This window comes from Solanum pennellii, chromosome 11 (assembly GCF_001406875.1).
Source record: "Solanum pennellii chromosome 11, SPENNV200".
NCBI classification, from domain to species: Eukaryota; Viridiplantae; Streptophyta; class Magnoliopsida; order Solanales; family Solanaceae; genus Solanum; species Solanum pennellii.
The window spans coordinates 60906844-60927370 of NC_028647.1; the positions used below are offsets into that span (position 1 = coordinate 60906844).

At 35.3% G+C, this 20527-nt stretch overlaps 2 pseudogenes; both read left to right on the forward strand.

The window, feature by feature from the left end:
- The first annotated feature begins 3074 nt into the window (after nucleotides 1-3074).
- Nucleotides 3075-6411, forward strand: LOC107004376 (annotated as a pseudogene).
- A 3733-nt stretch (nucleotides 6412-10144) lies between these two features.
- On the forward strand, nucleotides 10145-11110 carry LOC114074881 (annotated as a pseudogene).
- Nucleotides 11111-20527: the final 9417 nt, after the last annotated feature.

Here is a 20527-nt window from a genome sequence, read left to right on the forward strand (position 1 = left end):
TAAGGTTTCTAATATGCCTTCTTTTTTTTTTATAAAAAAAAATGGCAAAAGGAAGATGCAACAACCAGAAAATAGGGCTGGACCAATGTACCAACTCAACTTAGTGTTTTAGGGTGCACATTAATTATATATTCCGTATGTACAAAAGAATTTTTCTGAAATTAACAGGTACACGTGCATTTATTCCTTTAAACGTGAGCCGGAGAGAAGATAATTCTATCCGAAAAATTTCAAAAATAGTTATGAACAGTTCATAAATCATAAATATTCCAATAATAATCCTTCTTCGAAATTTATCATTTAAGCAGTTCAATTTTAACGATATAAAGTATTCCTCGATTAAACGGTTTGTAATAAAATCAAGTCTTGTACTAAATAGAATTCATTATTTATAAGTAAAAAGAGTTCAACGATTCAAAAACACACTTTGATAGAACATGTAAATGCATGAAATGCGAACTTAGAACATAATGATCTCATTGCTGTAAAATTACATTTCAAATATGTGTATCTTTTAAATTTTCAATTTTAGGTGCAAGACATATGTCTTGTGTTCCAAGAAAGCCAATGACTCAAATATACATTATTGAGTCTGAATCTTCACAAATTCTCAACTCTACTTTTAATACACTGAGATCTACTGTGTAAGCAAAAGAGCATAAAAATATTGTTGGTAATACTGTGTATCAAAAGAAAGAAAAAGATTGAGTGTAAACATAAGAAATATACTCTAAACTTGTACTCATTTAAAGATTCGAAAGGCTAGAAGCGAACATCCTTGCAACCCAAGGGGACTGGACAAAAGATCCACATTGGATTCCAACCAGTATAAAAATATCTCGTTCTTTACTTTCATTTTTAGTATTATTTTTGGATTTAACCATCAACTGGTGATTCTCGCAAGTTGACTACTTAGAGAAGAAAAATGAAAAAGAGCAATTCACCCATTCTTACACTTTCAATTAGTATCAGAGCCTCGTCTCACCAATCTCCGTCTAACAACATGTGAGATAAAGATCATGACACAACAAATTATGAGCGCACTATTTCAAGAAAAGACATCTCAAAAAGAACCTCCATATTTCAATGGAAAACATCTCTCCCACGGGAAAGTAAGAATGCAACATTCATTAAATCATATATTGTTTATGTTGACACAAAAAGTACTTAACATTGACAAAACCTTTTTTTCTTCGCTAACAAATGATGTGCTAAATAAATTTTACACAAAGAAACTAGAAAATTGAATTGTGATTGTTTTTTAAGTCTCAAAATTAAATATTGTGTAACATGTTTAACCAGTCAAGATCAAAGACCACTTAAAAATCTGATTAAGTTAATTGTGGATTGCAATAACATTGTTAATATTTGTTAAACTTTTCCAAAATAACAAAAAAAAACAAAACCAAAGCCATAGCTGTTTTGATTGACTTATTATTTTAAGTAACTTTCACATGTAACAAACAAAAAAAATTATATTTGTATGCTACATTTATAGTTTGCATAATTGAACTCCATATTAAACATATATATGTATAATTCACTATACATATACAAACGAAAGCTATGCCTATTTTACTATACATACATATAAAGAAGCAATTGTATAATTAAATGGCTCCTCTTCAGATTTGTATAATTTCGATAACAGGTCATTTGTGTAAATTATTGTTAGCCTCTGGTTATAAATCGTTGAAAACCTCTCAATTCAATTTCATGTGTTTGTACATCTTATAAAATTTGAATTTGTATACAATTGAATCGAAATAAAACATTTGTATATCAAATATAACTCTCTCTTTCGCTTTATACAAACATAAATTATGAATTATATTATGTATAGTATGTGTTTGTATAAAACGAGAAAGAGAGAAAGACAAAAAAGAATTGGGCAAAAAAATATTTGTATTGTATAATCATTAGTGTATAAGATGAAGGTATATATATCTGCATGTGTATATACAATTTTCTCTCGCTTTATATAAACAGAAACACAATTTATGCATTTCTATCGTATGAAGCGAGAGAGGCGAGCGACAGGAGCGAACGAGAATTTGAGAAAGAGAGACGATTGACAAACAATTTGCTCCGAAGCACAATTAAATCAAACGATAATTACAGTATTTATTTTACATTCTTAGTTTGTACAATTATTCCTTATTTTAAGGATTTTTGACTTCAAATTCTTATTTAATTTTAAAAGTGTTTAGGTAACTTATAAAACTAATTTTAACTGCATAAAAAGTCAAAAGCCAAAAATAAAAAGCTAAAAGCCAAACTTGCAATTTCTCTCACTTCTCAGGTAATGCTTGTGCAAAAAGTTAAGATTTTGAAAATTTCTTTTGGATTAATGAAAAAGAACTGTGAGTGTAAGTCTGTTAATATTTTTTGGTATTTCTTCTCTTCTTAGCATTTTACACCTTAACCATGTTCTTCTTAAGGGAAATATGAATTTTATGTTGTTATTGTTCTTCTTCTTCTTGAACTTGGTTGGTCAAGTAGGGAAACTTTTATTTGAGATTCTAGCTTAACTTTAGTGACACTTGTTATTATATTTTGTACTTCCAATAATGGGTTCAATGGTGTATTGAAATGAGTTCATAAAATTAGTGTTTTGAAAATAATGCTTTTGGTCAATTTAAAGTTAAGGTCTTTTCTTCAAGGTTAAGTTTAGAGTTAATGATTTTGTTCTTGTTGTTTGAACATTGTTGTGAAATTTTGTTTTTTTGTTTTTGCTAAGAAATGTGAATTTTTGTTGTTGTTCTTGGTGTATACCTTGTTCTTGAACATTGTAATAAGAAATTTTGTTGTTATTGTTCTTGAACATTGTTATGAAAGTATTGAAATGACAAATGGCTTGTTGGATAAAATATTGATTGTTGTTTAGAGATTGTAAAATATCTTTTAGTGCATACTTCTTTGTTATTATTATATTTGGTGTTGTTAAAGGTGTAGTAAAACTGATTTATTTTTGTTGTGGTTATTGTCCTCCATGACATAAAACAAACATCTTGCATTGGTTTTTTTTGTCCAATAGAAGACGGTAGGATCTATTAGAAACATACGAAGAATCTGTTGCAATGGATGATGACTTATTTGTTATTATGTTTTCTCTTCTTTTGAGTGATGCACAAATCAATTGAAACCTTTTTTGTTTATCTATTTTTTGCAGATAAAATGGATCAAATCAAAAGAAAGGAACAAAAATCAACTTCGTGCAGAATGAGTAAAGTAACTAGAGTACAAACACCATCGAAACAACTTGCCGATGAAGCCCTTTCTCAAAGAAATCATTTTTTTCCAGTTGTAGATGCAGTAAAAGATGAAGTGGTTGAAATGAGGAAAATGAGAAAGTAGTGCAAGGAGATAGAAATGAGGAAGTAGGTCTCGGAGGAGGAGGAGAAAGTAGTTCAAGTTCTAGAGCCATAGGGAATGAAGTAGGGGAAAGGTCGACGACTGATGTTGAGATTAGATCAGAAGTCCAACATAGCATCCCTTCAACCCCTGGATTTGTCAAAACTTTTAGCATTGACAAGTTTCAAGTGAAGATGCCCATTGATGATGATACAAATTTTGGTGATTCTGTTGTTAAATCTGTGATGGGAAAAGCATTTGATAAATTCAGGGTGATATTGAAGGAGCAAAAGTTGGAGACTTTCTTTAGGTCTAGCTGTTTTGGGTTGTATCTTGATCTTCCTGAGAATAATAATGCACGTTTTCGAATGACTATGGTCTATGGTCTTTTGAAACGTAGGATTCTATATGAGAATGAGGAAAAAAAAGATGAGATTTGGATAAACTACTGTGGCATGCCGATATGTTTTGGTATTAAAGAATTTGCCATAATTACTGGACTTAGATGTCATCATGCTGTTCAGCCTCTTCCTATTGTTAAGCCAAAGAATACAACCAACAAAACAAAGAAAGTCAAAGGCAAAGAAAAAATAGCTGATGATGATGACTTGGTGGATATTGTTGGTAAGAGCTACAGAAGCACAAATTTGCTCACAGATCTGGAGTCTAAAACACTTTCAAGTAAGCACAAAGAGTCACTGTGCTTAGTTTGGTTCGTGCATGCTATTCTATGGGCCAAAGACACCAAACAAGTCATACCAACTAGTTTGTTAAAGTTATCTCAGGATCGTGAGGAATTCAACAACTATCCATGGGGACAAGAAAGCTACAATTTAACTGTTAAATATTTGTTGCAAAAGTTAGCACCCAAAACAATCAATCTATACGGTTTTCCTTGGGCTTTCATGGTAAAGTTATGATTTTCTTCTTTAGTGTTTCATTTTTTGTTGAATAATTATTCTGATTCGTTTTTTGGCATCATTATATTTAGGCTTGGGCATTTTAAGCCATTCCGCACCTCCGACAGCAAGTCAAGGACTACTCTGAAAAGGTTTCTTATCCAAGGATCCTTAGATGGTTGTCTGCCAAGAACAACCAAAACGCGAATGTTGTCGACTTGTTCACCCCTCCTGATGATGCAGTAAGTCTTCTTTTATGTAGATTTTACTTAACTTGAAGGACATATGTAGCAATCGATCTATTAAATGTTGCTATATATTAAATATTTGTTTGAGTTCTTCTAACAGAGTATGTGCACCAAATGTGTAGTCTATTGCAGTAAATTACAAATCTGTGAAATAATAGAGCTGATTCAACATTTGTTGCACAAAATTTTAACATATTAAACACTTTTGATTATACATGTGCTGATTTCTTTAATTATTAGTTGATTTTTATGATTCAAATACTATTTTAATATATCTACTTATTGGTTGTAGATTGTGCATCCGTGGCTTATCCCTACTGATCTCGAATCAACCATGCCAGCCCTTCTTACTTTAGGATTTGTGAGAATTTTACCTGATCCTAAGGTTATTGATAGGATTAAAAGAGTATTGGATGGAGTTACGTCCATCAAAAGGGAAGCACTAGGGGGTGGTGAGGAGACTGTTGCTGATCCCATAGGTGTTGTTGGTAGTGGTTTTGATGATAGTGGTGGTGGTGATGAGCTTGATGATGTTGCTCATCATTCAGTTTTTGAAAATGGAATTGATCATGATGATGTCTCGCCTAGCTTATGTGCTACTTGTCAGCTGCAATGAAAGACATGCTGAATTAGTTAATCGTATCCATGCATTGACTGAAGCTGTAAATAATCTGGCACCAAAAAGGGGTATCAATCCATCTAAGAGGATTTCAAACTCCTGCATTCCCATTGAGATTAGGAAAAAGAAGAGGGAGATTTCAAAGGCATTGTCAACTATCAAAGTTATTAGGAAAGTTGTTAATCCACTTCCTCGTAATGTTCGGCCAGCTGTGCAGCTTGAGCTTCAGAAGGGTAAGTATTTACAAGTTTGTAGATCCTCCAAAGAACAAGCAGCTTGAAAACAAATCCTATAATCTATGCTTGAGTTTGATGCAAGTGATCATGTGAGTGTAAAAAGATATTTTTGCTAAACAATCCCAAAACACTTCTTTGAAGAACTACTTGAAAGAAAAAAGAAGCTCTTCACTAATGTCATGGAGTTCTTTTGGCATAATATGTAAATATACACTCAAACTTAGTACTCCAATTTTAAGTATTCACATGTAGACAACATAACTTGGTCTCAATTGATGACTAAACACTCCAATTCTTCCTCATTGTGTCTCGTTGACACTTGATGCTGACATGACATATTCATTTTGGAAGTGTTTTAGATGATCATTTTGTAAGTTAGAGCATTAACTAACACAGTTAGAGACGAGTTGAGGTGCCTTGATGTGCTTACTCAAAAGTTTGGAGTACAACTTACTAGCCAACTGAGGCCAAGTTTGACTACCTGTTTATGCCATTTCTTTTTCTCACAACTTGTCGAAGATTTTTCAAGTTTATATTTTATTTAGCGTCAAAATCCTCGACAATATAATGTTTGTCTCTTATATAAGCTCTATTATTTAATAATTGTTAATAGACATTAATTGCAACCTCAATCTATCACTTCAAATATAATTTGGTATGTGGAAGTTAACATTGACACAACAGAAGTAGTTCGTCAGCTTCACAGTCCTAACAAACATAGTTGTGTCATTTTGGATGATTGCAGGTGCCTCCTTCGGAGGCTGAATAGCGCGCAGGTTGAACACATCTACAGAGGACAGAACTGACTTGGTAATAGACTAGCATCGATGGCCACCACCATCATCGGAGAACCTTTGGCTTGACGATAAAACTGGTGCCACATCCGTCAGGAGGTCAAATGCTATTCATCATAATCCTTCTACGATGTATGATATTAGTAGTACAGTACTAATGCTGGTGATAGGTCTTTTGTATCTGCTGTAAATACTGCTGGTGGAATAGTGGCCCAACCACCGCAAACTACCGTGGCTCAGCCACATCTCGGTTCTCTGTAGTTTTTGTTATTAATATAGCTTCTCTGGTTTACCAAAATGAAATTATGTTTGTGTAGTGTATTTACACAATATTGTTTTTGTGTGATGGATGCTCGAGAGGCCCTCTCTAAGCTATCTTCGAGCCTAGATATTATGGCACCCGGGTGTTAATGATGAACTGAACTAACTACGAGTGATAAAGTCTTTATCCGCATTAGTTAAATGTCTAGAATCAATGTCGCTAAAAGGTTTTGGGACATATACAAAGAGTGCTATTTGCCGCTAAAAATACATATTTAGCGACTATTAAGCTATTGTCATTGATTAATTGCCGCTAATGTCATTCTTGCATACTCAAGGCAACACTTTCCCATTGGCGAATTTAAGTGTGAAAAATTGGTTATCGAAATCCGTGATCATTCGATAAAACTCGATATATTATTTGTTTTAATTCTTAAAATATATTAAATATTAAATAAAGGAACCCATGATCACAAATGCCTGGATGTTCACTGACTTTAATGTTGGTTTTAGATTGTGAGGTTGAGGGTTTGATTCCAAGAGAGGATCTCGTTTTAGAAATTAATCAAAAAGCACCATTGTTTGTTATTTTTTAAAACAAAATAATTTGAAAGCTTGAGAGTTCTTAATTTTTTTTAAAAAATGTACTTTCAAAATTTCTTGATATGTAAAATTGCATTTTTTTAAATAAATGTTTTCATTTAATAATTCTTTTTCAATCAATAATTAATATAACTATGCATTTAGTTTTTCTTGTGACATGATACTCAAGATGTATCAAACTTCAAATAATCGTTTCCTTAAATATTATTTTTCCCCTAAATCGTATTTGGTATATTTCTTATGAAAAACCTACAATCTATTATTGCTAAAATAAATGAGGCTCTCAAATTTGAGAACTTAAAGTAATCTCTTTACAATGTTGCATTGATTTTTTTAAATCCTGGATCCGACTCTACTTCCAATGCCGCCACTTCCCACACCAATCTTCAGGAGCTCGTTGTGATAAATTTGTGCATACAACAAATTTTGTTATACAAACAATGTCGAATGATCCTTGGGTTCTCAATTCAGGTGCGCCTCACCATATTACCTCCGATACCAACTTCCTCCGCAATCTTTAGGACTTAAAAGGGACCGAGGAAGTGACAATTGATAATGGTAATGTCAATTAAATACTGCCTTCCAAACCAGACCGTGCTAACTTAGCTCCTAAAAAATATGAAATAGATAAACTAACTTGACCTACCCTGGTATAACTTGTCTCTTATTTATGTATAAAACAATGTATTAAGTTATATAATGTTTGGTAGAAATTTTTGTTTAGGTAGAAAAGTCAACATAACTTATACTATGTTGCATTTTTATAGTTCTACATAATTAATACCAACATAACTTATGAGAGAATGTATATATAAAGTTATGCAGAGTATAAAGTGGAATAAGTTATGTGCGTATTAGTCATACATGTACTAAAGTGATAAATTAAGTTTGTTGTTTTTATTTCTTTTTTATATTTAGATCAGTTTTATTTCTTTTAATTTTTTTATTGGAAACACTACTGTTTCCTATCAACATATGTTGTTTTTATTTCTTATTATATATAGATTATTTTCATTTCTTTTTATACTTAAGTTTTGATTGATTTATGCAAATATAAATATTTTTTAATATTAGAAATTGATTGTATATTTTTAACGGTATATATGCAAATCAAATATTAGTATTATATATTATTCAATATATTTCACAATTTATTAGTATGTATTATTATTTTGTAAATAATATATATTAATAATTTACAACAAGTTTAATATTCAATACTTAATAATTCATGTATTGTAATCTCTAAACCATACATAACTAATACCTGTATAATTAATACCTGCATAACTCTAACCAGTAACCAAACAACCCCTAACTGAATAATAAGTTTTAAAAACTAAAATCCTAATGCAAGCCCAAGTTTCTTTTTTTATTTAGAAGTTTTTCTAGTTTAAAATTTCCTAATTAAAAAGCTTTCTAGTTATTATTTCGATAAAGGTATAATTTGAATCTCATTTCATTAGGGATAGGTTTTCCTTATACGTAGGGGTGAATTTTGTTATTTTTATTAAACATGATTGCTATTATGTGAGATAATTTGAAATAAAATGTAGTAATTTTAGATGATTCTCTTCTTCACACTTTTGTGTGTGGTGACTATAAATTTATCTTATAACCTTATAAGAAAAAGGGTGAACTTTTTTGAATGGACTAGAAAAGAGAGTAAAATAAATAAACTGAAACGGAGGAGTAATTGATATCATATGTATCGCGTAAATTAAACAAGATCAAGATTAAATTATTTTGAACACAAATGGGTAGATTATCAACATCTTGCTTAATTACACCTTCCTTAGATATTGACTACACTAGTTATTGACTTGCTATAAAGGTAGATTTTTTAAATCAGATATTTCCCATCTCTCTTAATTAATTGTCCAAATTTTATCCTTCATTTAGTATAAGGTGGTAGAAAAAAAAAAGAGAGCGCACATAGAAAGAAGACAAAAATTCAAAATTCTCTTCTTTTTTTTCCTCTCATAATCTTTATAGGCTAAAAGATGGATCGTGAGATAACTGGTAATGTAAATATTACTTCAGCTTATATTGGCCTCAGAATTCTCTTGGTTGATCAAGATACAACTTCTTTATCGAATATAACAACACTTCTTAAAAAACATTCATTTAAAGGTATAACAATATTATATCTCTTTTAGTTTTCTCTGATATGTGTTGGAGCTTTTCCCCCCTAATATTTGTTGGATCTTCTACATCAAATATGTACTTATATCATTCTATAGCTAAGAAGTAAACTTATGTAAAATTAATGATTGGTATTTAATTTTTTTAATCATAAATGAAACATAAAATTCGAATTTAAATTTATTTGGAGTAATTTCAGGTTGAAATTGAAGAAGAAAACTACTTTATTTTATTGGCAAAAAATATTTGATGCACATGCCTAAAATTTTTAGTCAATTTTTTAGCATGTGTTTCAATCATATATGACTTAGCGTAGATATAGATGAATAATTACACTAGTGCTGAATGAATTTGTTGTATTCGTTGTTGTTTCAATAAATTATGGTTAAAATTTGTCATTTATGATTCTCGAGAACATAACAAATGGATGTGACATAGTTAAATTATCTACCTAATGGATGTTTGAGAACATAAACTTTTTCTAAATACTTAATCTGAACTATCTAATATAAACACAGGTGTTGTAGTTTAAATATTTAAAGAAAATTTATTATCAAGCGTAAAAGATTATCGATATATTCAACCTTATGAATATTTTCACTTGACCATCAAATTTATCAACATGCTAACTTAGTTGTATTTTAAGTGAAAAAGAATCAATTGGATTCTTAGGCAACAAGATTAAATTAATCAAAAATTATTAAAGACTTGAATGATTTAGTCACGTAGTATCAATCAAATACTCATGTCTATACTTCTAATATAATATTATTAGTCTAGTCATATTACCTATATCCGTGTAATAACATAAAGGAAAGGGAAGGTATACCACTAAATATTATGAAAATATTCCCTCAATATATAAAAAAATAATTGTGATATTTCTGAGTTTGATTTGTTTATATAGTAATTGTAATCGAACAAGCAACTATAGCTCTATCCATTCTCGGGGAACAAATCGACCAATTTGACTTGGTCATGGTGGATGTCAACATGCACGAAATGAACTATCTTGAGTTCATCAAGTCCGCTCAACTCATCAAAGACAAACATATTATTTGTAAGATCATTTTATCAAAATCTTAATTATTTTATGTGGTTTAATTAGTGTGTACTATTCAATAATTCAAAAGTGTATTTAAACATGTTATAAATATCACACATTATTATTGAACTTTGTCTTCTTTAATAATAATGTCAAAAAATTGACTTCTAAACACATTAATGTTACTTGTAGTTTCTCTATATGTTTTTTCTTTTGTTAATTTCTATATTTATACATGTTCCTTACAAACGTGGTGTATATGTTTACGAACATCTAACTTCTCTCAATAATTTCGGATACCTGATTTTTCATTTTTGGTTTATTGATGTCTCCAGAGGTGACGATAGAAATGGTAAGAGAAGCAACAACACAAGGAGCATGCTTAATTTTTTACAAGCCGTCCCTTTCATCAATAAAACCCAAGGATGTATGGAAGCATGTGAAGAACTACAATAACAAGGCAAATGAAGTATCACAACACTACAAGGCTAAGACTAATCAAGTTAATGCAATGGACAACATATCTTGTCCTAAGAAAGTGCATGACAAAAAGGGAAAAAGCATAGCGAATTGCTCTGAGACTTATCAAGATGAAGCGGTATGTTATTTAATAGAAAAAGATGAGGCAAAAAGGTTTAAGAGGATGAGAAGTACTAATGAAGAGGGACAAGTTAAAAGTAGTGGTACTTAAGAAATAGAGGAGGATCATTCTTTGCTTTCGAAAATAACTACAGAAAGACCACAAAAGAAAAGATGACAGCTGCAATGGGCACCGAATCTTTATAAGAAATTAGACGAGGCTGTTCGTGAGTTGGGAGAAAAAGGTAAGTATTAAAGACTTGGTTTTTATTCCAACAGAGATAAGTAGAACATACAAGAATATTGGTTAAGGAAAATATTAAGTAGACATTTTCTAAATGTTCACAATTTTACTAATGAATTCTTATTAATTGTCTTACCATGTCGATTTAGTCCATCATAAAGATGTTCATGGAGAGGATGTCTGTGCCGGACTTCACCGTAAAACAGCTCACCAACCATCTAATGGAATTCAAGTATGAAAAAAGTAGATGAGATAGCCTAGTTATGACATTTATGATTTGAAGTTTTGTCGAACTTATTTAATATTTTTCATTTTTTATGACCTTATGTAGGAATATCGATCCCAACAACAAGCTCTAAATGTTCAATCAGCTATTACAATGAACTTCAACGAGGAACAACATTGGATTCAAGGGACTTCTCTGAATTATTTCAGGTGCAGACATACCTCAACCATCTGAAGTTCCTTTTGTAGCTTCACCGAGTTCAAATGATGATTCCTTGAATAGGTGGGATGAGTGATTTAATGAACTTCTAGAACTTGACGATTTCGAGCTGAAAATTGTTGAACAATTAGTAAAATGTACAGCTTCCAGTTAGTGTACAGTTAGTGTTATTAGAGTTAGTTAAATTAACAATGATCAGCAGTAATAGTTAGTTAGAAGTTGTTAGTCAATTAGTTAGATATATTTTACTTTTATAAATATAAGTGTAGTAGTCATAACAAGTGAGTGAGTTGCATAGAAACTTTCTGGAAGCTTCTACAGTTTAATGTGAAGCATTCTTCTTCTTCATTCTTCTTCTTCTACATTGTTACTGTTCATCATTTGGTTATTCAATTCTCTTGAACTTTACATGGTATCAGAGCAAGGAGGACGATTTTAAGAGTTTGCAGTCTCAAGTTTTGCTTAGATTCGCTTGATTATGGCAATCGAGGAGCAATCTGGAGGATCGGGTGACAGATCTCAAGGGGAAACCATTAATGGTAACATTGTGACAATTGATCACAATCATCCCCTGTATTTGAGTTCATCTGATGTGCCAGGAGCATTGTCAATTGGGATTCAATTGACAGGGATGGAGAATTATACACTTTGGAGTCGAGCTATGGAAATCGCATTGCTTGGGAGGAATAAATTGGGATTTGTTGATGGATCTATTCTGCGAATCAATTTTGAAGGAGATTTGAGGAAAACTTGGGATAGATGCAATGCAGTTGTTATCTCTTGGCTCATATGCAATGTGAGCAAGGAATTACTCAGTGGAATACTATATTCAACCAGTGCATATCAGGTATGGCTTGATCTAAAGGAGCGTTTTGATAAAATAAATGGATCTAGGCTTTATCAGTTACACAGGAGCATTTTCACTCTTACACAAGGAGTTTTAACAGTATCTGCCTATTTTACGAAATTGAAAAACTTGTGGGATGAATATGATTCTATTTTACCCCCACCAAGTTGTGATTGTTTTAAGGCCAAGGAGTATGTGGAGCAGATGCAATATCAACGATTACTTCAATTTCTAATGGGGCTGAATGATAACTATTCACAAGCTAGGGGTCAGATTCTCATGATGAATATTTTGCCTACTGTAAATCAAGCCTATGCATTAGTGATGCAGGATGAGAGCCAGAAAGGAATTGCAGGAACTATTAATGAAAGGATGGAGTCTTTAGCACTATACACAGCTAGAAATAATAGGACTCAACAGTTCAATAACATGCCAAGGAAGAACTATCAATCTCTATATTGTGATGCCTATAAATATCTTATTTCTTGTGATGGGTTTAGTAGTATTTTGGCTCAATATTGCAATAACATACTCCAAAAGAATATTCTTAGTACTTTGTTGATTGAAAAAAAATATATATATCGCACTTATAGTTTGAATTTAAAATTTAGAATAAATAGATTTAGGATGAGCGTGATCTTTTCAAATTAATGCCTATTCTCCTTCTTGGTTTACGCATTGAGCCCTCATGTTGTATTGCCAACGCTTGAGACGCCCAAATTTTGACGTGAAGAGGGTGTTAAGCATTTCACATTATTCAAGAAACTTTCGAATTTATCTTGATCCGAGGATCGAAGCATAAACTCCTATAGTTCAAGACTTTCTGGCACCTATTATCCAAAAGAATAAGTCAATCATGTCTTGCAAAAAGGAAAGCCTGTGACCAAAGTTATTTGGAGAAAGAATATAAAGAAAAGACTATTTTGGAAGGTGAACTAAAGACTAAAAGTGAAGTCTTTTGTTCAAAATCTACAATTAATACTTAGATTGCTCTTATATATAATACTGATTTTGGAACACGTGTGTTGAATGTGTAGTTTATGTTAATTAGTTAGTATAAATACTTTTAAAATATTATATAAGTATGTGATGACTTACATCAAAATTTGAAAGAGGAAAATACATGCTTAGATTGATGAACGGTGAGTCTATTCAATTGATATTATTTTCATTGAAATCAATTCATACGAAAATATAGATATTAATATTTGACTGGAACACGACACGCTTGGTGAGAACTTTGAGTTGCCCATACTGGTATTAAATGAAGGCGTGTCAACATTCTTGGCCACTTTTATAATCTGCTATCTTTCATCGCTACTAACTTTCTTCCAAATTTGAGATTAAGAGATTCCTTCATATAGCGCAAAATTCCGTGTAACAAAGTCCGTGATTAAGACATTCATTCATACAACGCAAAATCCTATTTGCAGAATCTAAATGAGAAGTTGTTAAATTATGCATAAATTGTTAAAACGACACCAACAAAGTAAGATATTTCGGGCCTTGTGATAGTTAGATAGATCAAACTTTCAACTAGTTGTCGGAACTTTATCGCATCCTCCAAAGACTTGTCTTCATGCTTCTTCAACTTGAGATTAGTCTCCATTGAAGTAGTCTTTTCTTTCAACTCCCCGATGTCTGCATAATCTTTTTGAGAAACAAAATAGTCTTGATCTGATTTTTCCACTTCCAGACCAAGAAAACAGTAATCTGCCCAATTTTTCATCTCAAAACAAACAAACAAGTCATTAGAAATTTCTGATTCATTATCTCCAATCATTATCTTATCATCAACGTATAATAATATGAGGAGATGCGCATTCAATTCTAATTTTATAAATAAACTAGAATCTGAATCAGAAACTCTAAAATCACAAAAGATTAAGTATTGAGCTATACTTTACCATACCAAGCTCGTGGTGCTTTCTTGAGACCAAATAGAGCAATTCCCTCAAACAACAAACATGACCTGAAACTTGTTGGGCATATAACAAGAATTAATGGGAAATGGTTGGAAGATGAAAAAAGGAATATGGAAGGTTCACTTATGTTTTAGTAAAAAACATTTCTTCCTCATTGGTGGTGGAAATAAAAGTAAAGTGTTTAAATAGAGATTACTAGTTGTTAAAAGGGTAGGAAAGAGGAACCCCCTCGCACCGTCTTCGCTCGCTCGCTCGACTTTTGAATTGGAATGGGAAAATGATTGATACTGTTATTTTGGGTATCTAATAACAGATAATATTAAATAATAGTATTAAATAATATTAGTATTTACTGTGTACTAATCCTAGTCCTATTAGGATTAGTACTCCTTAATCCTAGTCCTATTAGGATTAGTACTCCTTCCTATATCTCTTATATATATCTCCCATGTATTCCCTTATTAGGTTAACACTTCAATACAATCAATATTCCTTCATGGTATCAAGAGCCAGAAAACCTAGATCTTCTTTTCTCTAGGTTTTTCTCTCTTTAGGGCACCGATCGTTCCCTCTCTTCTCTTGGGCGGCGGCAACCATGACAACCGAGGTGGATCCTCTCGATTCACTTCCTTCTGGCGTTAAACTCCTTCTCAGGCATCTTCATGCCCTGATTCCCGAAAAATTATCAGACATAAATTACCCTACATGGAAAATCACCGTTCTTACAGCCCTTGAGGCCAATTACCTTCTCAAATACGTCGATGGAAGCACAGAACCGCCGCCGGCAGTCATCACCGCCACGGACAAATCAGAAAAAACCAATCCGGCCCATGCCGCCTGGAAAGCCGTGGATGGCCAGATCCGATCATGTTTGATTGCGGTCATCTCTCCCACGGTTCAGAAACACGTCCGATCCTACACAACTGCTTCAGCCCTGTGGACGGCCCTCGCAACACGCTATGCATCAATTTCCCACTCTCATATTTTTCAATTGCGTGATCGTCTCCACACAATTACCAAAGGCACGAAAACTATGGCGGAGTATTTAGACGAGGTCTCCACCATCATCACAGCCCTCGACACCGTGAACGAAATCATTCCCGAAAAAGATCTCGTCATGTGCGTCGTTCGGGGGCTCCCATCAGCTTACTCCTCCATTAAACAGGCGGTTCGCATCAGTCCAACGCCCGTTGACCTGGCTACTCTCTCCTCGTGGCTAAAAAGTGAAGAAATCAACGTGGATCTGGAGAGCAAACTTCTTCTCCGAGAAGCCGCTGTTATGGAGCCGGCCACCGCCCTCACCGCAAGCCAGAACTATCGCGGGGGGCGTGGTGGCGGCCGGCAGGGGAGCCGCGGCGGCTACGGCAGAAACAGCGGAGGCCGCGGGCGCGGCGGTCGGCAGGGCAGTCGTCCGCCGTACGACGGTCAGCAGCACGGCAGCAACAACAGCCTGCACTCCTTCGGCAGCGGCGGGCAGTCATCTTCCAGCGGCGGGCAGGGCACTTACGAGCGGGATCGTCCAACTTGTCAAATCTGTCAGAAAACAGGACACACCGCTGTTCGTTGCTGGTTTCGGTATGAGGAGAGCCGAAATAGTGATAACCGTGCCAATTATGCATCTCAAGCCGGCCCTTCCTCTGAATGGCTGTTGGATACTGGGGCCAACATGCACGTTACTTCTGATCTATCCAAGCTTAACGCTCCAAATCCATATCATGGCTCCAATGGTATTACTGTTGGCAACGGTGAGTCCCTTAATATTTCTCACACTGGCACGGGTACCATTAAAACCCCCACCGCTATCTTTCACCTAGGTAACCTTACCCACGTCCCTTCTATTAAATCCAATCTCCTTTCAGTTCACCAATTCACAAAAGACAATAATTGCTCACTCTTGTTCACCTCTAATGATTTTCAGATCCTAGACAATACTACCAAGAGGGTGATTTTTCAGGGCCCCTGTGAGCATGGTCTGTACGTTCTTCCTGGCACAAGTTCGTCTGCCCACCCAGTTTCAGAAAGCGTTCCTGTGGCTCCGGTGGCTCTTTCGGCTGATGGCCACAGTCTGTTGTGGCACAGTCGTCTGGGTCACCCGTCTACTCAAATAATAAATTCTTTAATGTCTCAATTAGGTTTTTCTTCCATTCATGTAAACAATTGTGACTCCTGTTCAATTGCTAAATCTCATAAATTACCTTTTACTTTATCTGAGAAGCGTACAACTGCACCTTTTCAACTTATTCATTCTGACCTATGGGGTCCTACTGCTGTTCCTTCATTTGCTGGTTTTCGCTATTATATTTGTTTTGTGGATGATTTTACAAAATACACTTGGTTGTACCCACTAAAACACAAATCACAGGCATACACCACCTTTGTCACTTTTGAAAAAATGGTCAAAACACAATTCAATTCTCATGTTAAACTTTTTCGAAGTGACAATGGAAAGGAATATGTCAATAACATCTTTGGCCAGTTTCTGCAATCCCTGGGAATTATACATCAAACCTCCTGTCCATACACTCCCGAACAGAATGGGGTGGCTGAGCGTAAGCATCGCCATCTCATTGAAACGGTGGTTACTCTTCTACATCAATCTCATCTCCCTGTCTCCTTTTGGGTAGAAGCTCTAGCCACCGCAAACTACCTCATTAACAGAATGCCCAGTCACACTCTCTCCAACAAATCACCCTATCAACTCCTTTACCAAGAACTTCCCAATTATACCAACCTCCGCGTCTTTGGGTGTCTTGCCTACCCTTGGCTACGCCCTCATATTACTCACAAATTACAACCCCGATCCCGTCCTTGTATTTTTTTGGGCTATCATCCTACCTCCAAGGGTTATCGCTGTCTTGACCCACAAACTCATAAAGTCTACATATCTCGTCATGTCAAATTTGTCGAAAATGAGTTTCCCTACGAGTCTATTTCCTCCTCCACAAATACATCATTCATTGGCGTCCTTCCCCTTTTTCCAACATACTCACAGGGTCCCTCACCACCTTCCCCCACACCTCCACCCACTACCCAACCACCCCTCATCACCCCTTCGACCGTCACCCACAATACACCCGCAACCACCACCCACACTCACAACCAACCCGAACCACCCCATACCCACAACATCTCCAGCCCGATCCGTTTTGGGTCCTTCCCGGCCACCCCCGAATCACCACCGCCCGTGCCACCCCCCAATACTCATCCCATGTTAACCCGTGGCAAAGCCGGTATCTTTAAACCCAAAACCTTTCAGGCTACCATACTACCAAATACACCCCTTCCCGATAGTGAACCAACAACCTACTCTGTTGCCTCAAAAAATGCTTATTGGCGTCATGCTATGGATGACGAGTTTAAGGCTTTGACTGATCAGAAAACTTGGGTTCTTGTACCTAAGCCCCATGGGCGGCACCCAGTGGGCTGTAAATGGGTGTACAAAATTAAACACAATGCAGATGGCAGTATTTCCAGGTACAAGGCTCGTTTGGTTGCTAAAGGCTACAATCAGGAGTATGGGCTTGATTACTCCGAGACATTCAGTCCTGTTATTCGGCAGGAAACCATTCGCCTGGTACTGTCACTCGCCGTGCGCAACAATTGGCTCATCAATCAGTTGGATGTTTCCAATGCTTTTCTTCATGGCATGCTTGATGAAACTATCTACATGACGCAACCACCGGGCTATGTTGATCCCCGCTTCCCTCAACATGTTTGCAAACTCCAGAAGTCTCTGTATGGGCTCAAGCAAGCCCCCCGTGCTTGGTACACACGTCTGAAAACGTTCCTCCAGGGACTCGGCTTCACGTGTTGCGTACACGACACGAGTCTGTTTACTCGACATTCAGCACACGGTACAGTCATTCTTCTTGTCTATGTAGATGATATCATTATTACAGGCTCTACTGCAGCTCTCATTCAGGATGTCACTCGAGCTATGCATACTACCTTCAAAATGAAGGACCTTGGCCCGTTACATTATTTTCTGGGAATGGAGGTTTCTCGGACAGGCAGCGGCTTGTTTCTTCATCAGTCAAAATATGCTCGAGATCTGTTGCAGAAAGCTGGACTGGAAAAATGCACCAGTCAACCAACACCGATGGCAGTCTCTTCGTCTACGAATGGAGCCGACACCCCCTTTGCCGATATCACCCACTTCCGCAGCCTCATTGGGGCTCTACAGTATCTGGCCATTACCCGTCCTGACATCCAGTTTGCTGTCAACCGAGTTGCTCAGCGCATGCATCAACCAAGTGAACATGATTACCATTGTCTAAAATGCATTCTCAGGTACATTTTTGGCACTCTTGGTCGTGGTTTACTCATTCGACCCGGGGACTTGGAGCTTCGGGGTTTCTCAGATTCAGATTGGGCGAATGATAAAAATGACAGAAAATCTACATCGGGGTTTCTCGTTTTTTTGGGGCCGAACCTGATCTCCTGGTGTACAAAAAAACAACCCAAGGTCTCTCGGTCCTCGACTGAAGCTGAATACCGCGCCCTTGCTCTTCTTGCTGCTGAGACCATGTGGGTCACATATATTCTTCGCGAACTCCGCGCCACTCACACTGTTCCTGCTCTCTATTGTGACAACAAATCAACCATCTGTGTGGCCAAGAATTCCGTCCTACACACCAGAATGAAGCATGTTGATACCGATTGTCTCTTTGTTCGCGATGAAGTTCAGGCCGGCACCATGACTGTGCAGTATGTACCCACTGAAGAACAACCGGCTGATATTCTCACCAAGCCTCTCCCGAGCCGACAGCACGATTACCTCAGTTCCAAGCTTCCGTTCGCTTCCGCTCAGCTCAGCTTGAGGGGGGATAATAACAGATAGTATTAAATAAATAGTATTAAATAATATTAGTATTTACTGTGTACTAATCCTAGTCCTATTAGGATTAGTACTCCTTAATCCTAGTCCTATTAGGATTAGTACTCCTTCCTATATCTCCTATATATATCTCCCATGTATTCCCTTATTAGGTTAACACTTCAATACAATCAATATTCCTTCAGTATCAATACACTGGTGAATAGAACGTTCTAGCCTGGGAGGATATATTTCAATTCAAACCTCGAATACTAGAGGGGAATAATTTCCTTAAGGGGACACTGTGCATACAATGGGCTCGATTTTCTTTTCTTTCTTTTCCATACTGATATGTTTTACCGTCATTAATTTATGTTAATTGATTTCTCTTCTTCGCTACTTGATTTAAACTTTGAAATTTACTGTTTCCACAAAGATTTGTTATCAGTAGTATTGATTTAAAGTACAATTGCATAACAAAAATTTCTTAGAAACAAAGTCACGAGGTTAGTTCATAAATACTTCTCGATCCAACTCTCTATACAGAAATGCATTCTTTACATTGAGGTGCCACGGGTTCCAAATTTTGAAAGCAACCACAAAGATACGTGACCTTACTATCATGACCATCTTCTTTAGCGGACTAAACATTTCCTCATAATTCAATCCATAGTTTTGAAAAACCCACGAGCAACTAGACGAGCTTTTGTCAATGGTACCATCTGATGTTTTCCTCAAGCGAAATACTCATTTGCAAGTGTTTGGATTACATTTTTCTGGTTTGGGTACCAATTCCCAAATTTCATTCTTTTCTAGAGCGTCAATCTCTTCTTGCATTGCTCTTTGGACAATCCTTTGTTTCTTCATAACTTAATGGTTCACATGTAGTTAATGTTCATGTATAGAAACACGAGGTGACAGAATAATTTCTATGTTTGACCTCATAATATTTAGGGTAGTCTGGCTATCGTTCCTCCCTTATTGACCTTCTCGTTGCTTGTTATTTATCATCTCCTTCCCTTGAAATATTCTGATTTGGGGATAATATCTAAAATATTCTGATTTTGAAATACATTTTTTGCCTCTTCACTACTAGGTGTTGGCACAATTACTACAGGATATAATAGCTCCAAATTATCTTGATCATCACCTAAAACAAAGCCTTTTGAGTAGAAAATAAGAATGACCTCTTCAACAAATACCACGTCTTTAGAAATAGTAAACGTATATGTCTTTGAATTCATGCTTCTCCAACCCTTCCCTATAAGATTCATAGCCAACAAATATAAATTTTCTTGCATTCTGATCAAGTTTTGTTCTATTAGTTCTGAGAACATGAACATAACAAACCAAACCAACATGTACAAAATTATGAAAGGCAGGGGCAGACCCACATAGTCAGTTTCGGGTGCTTGAGCACCCATTGACTTCAGAAATAAATTTATATATATATATATATATATATAT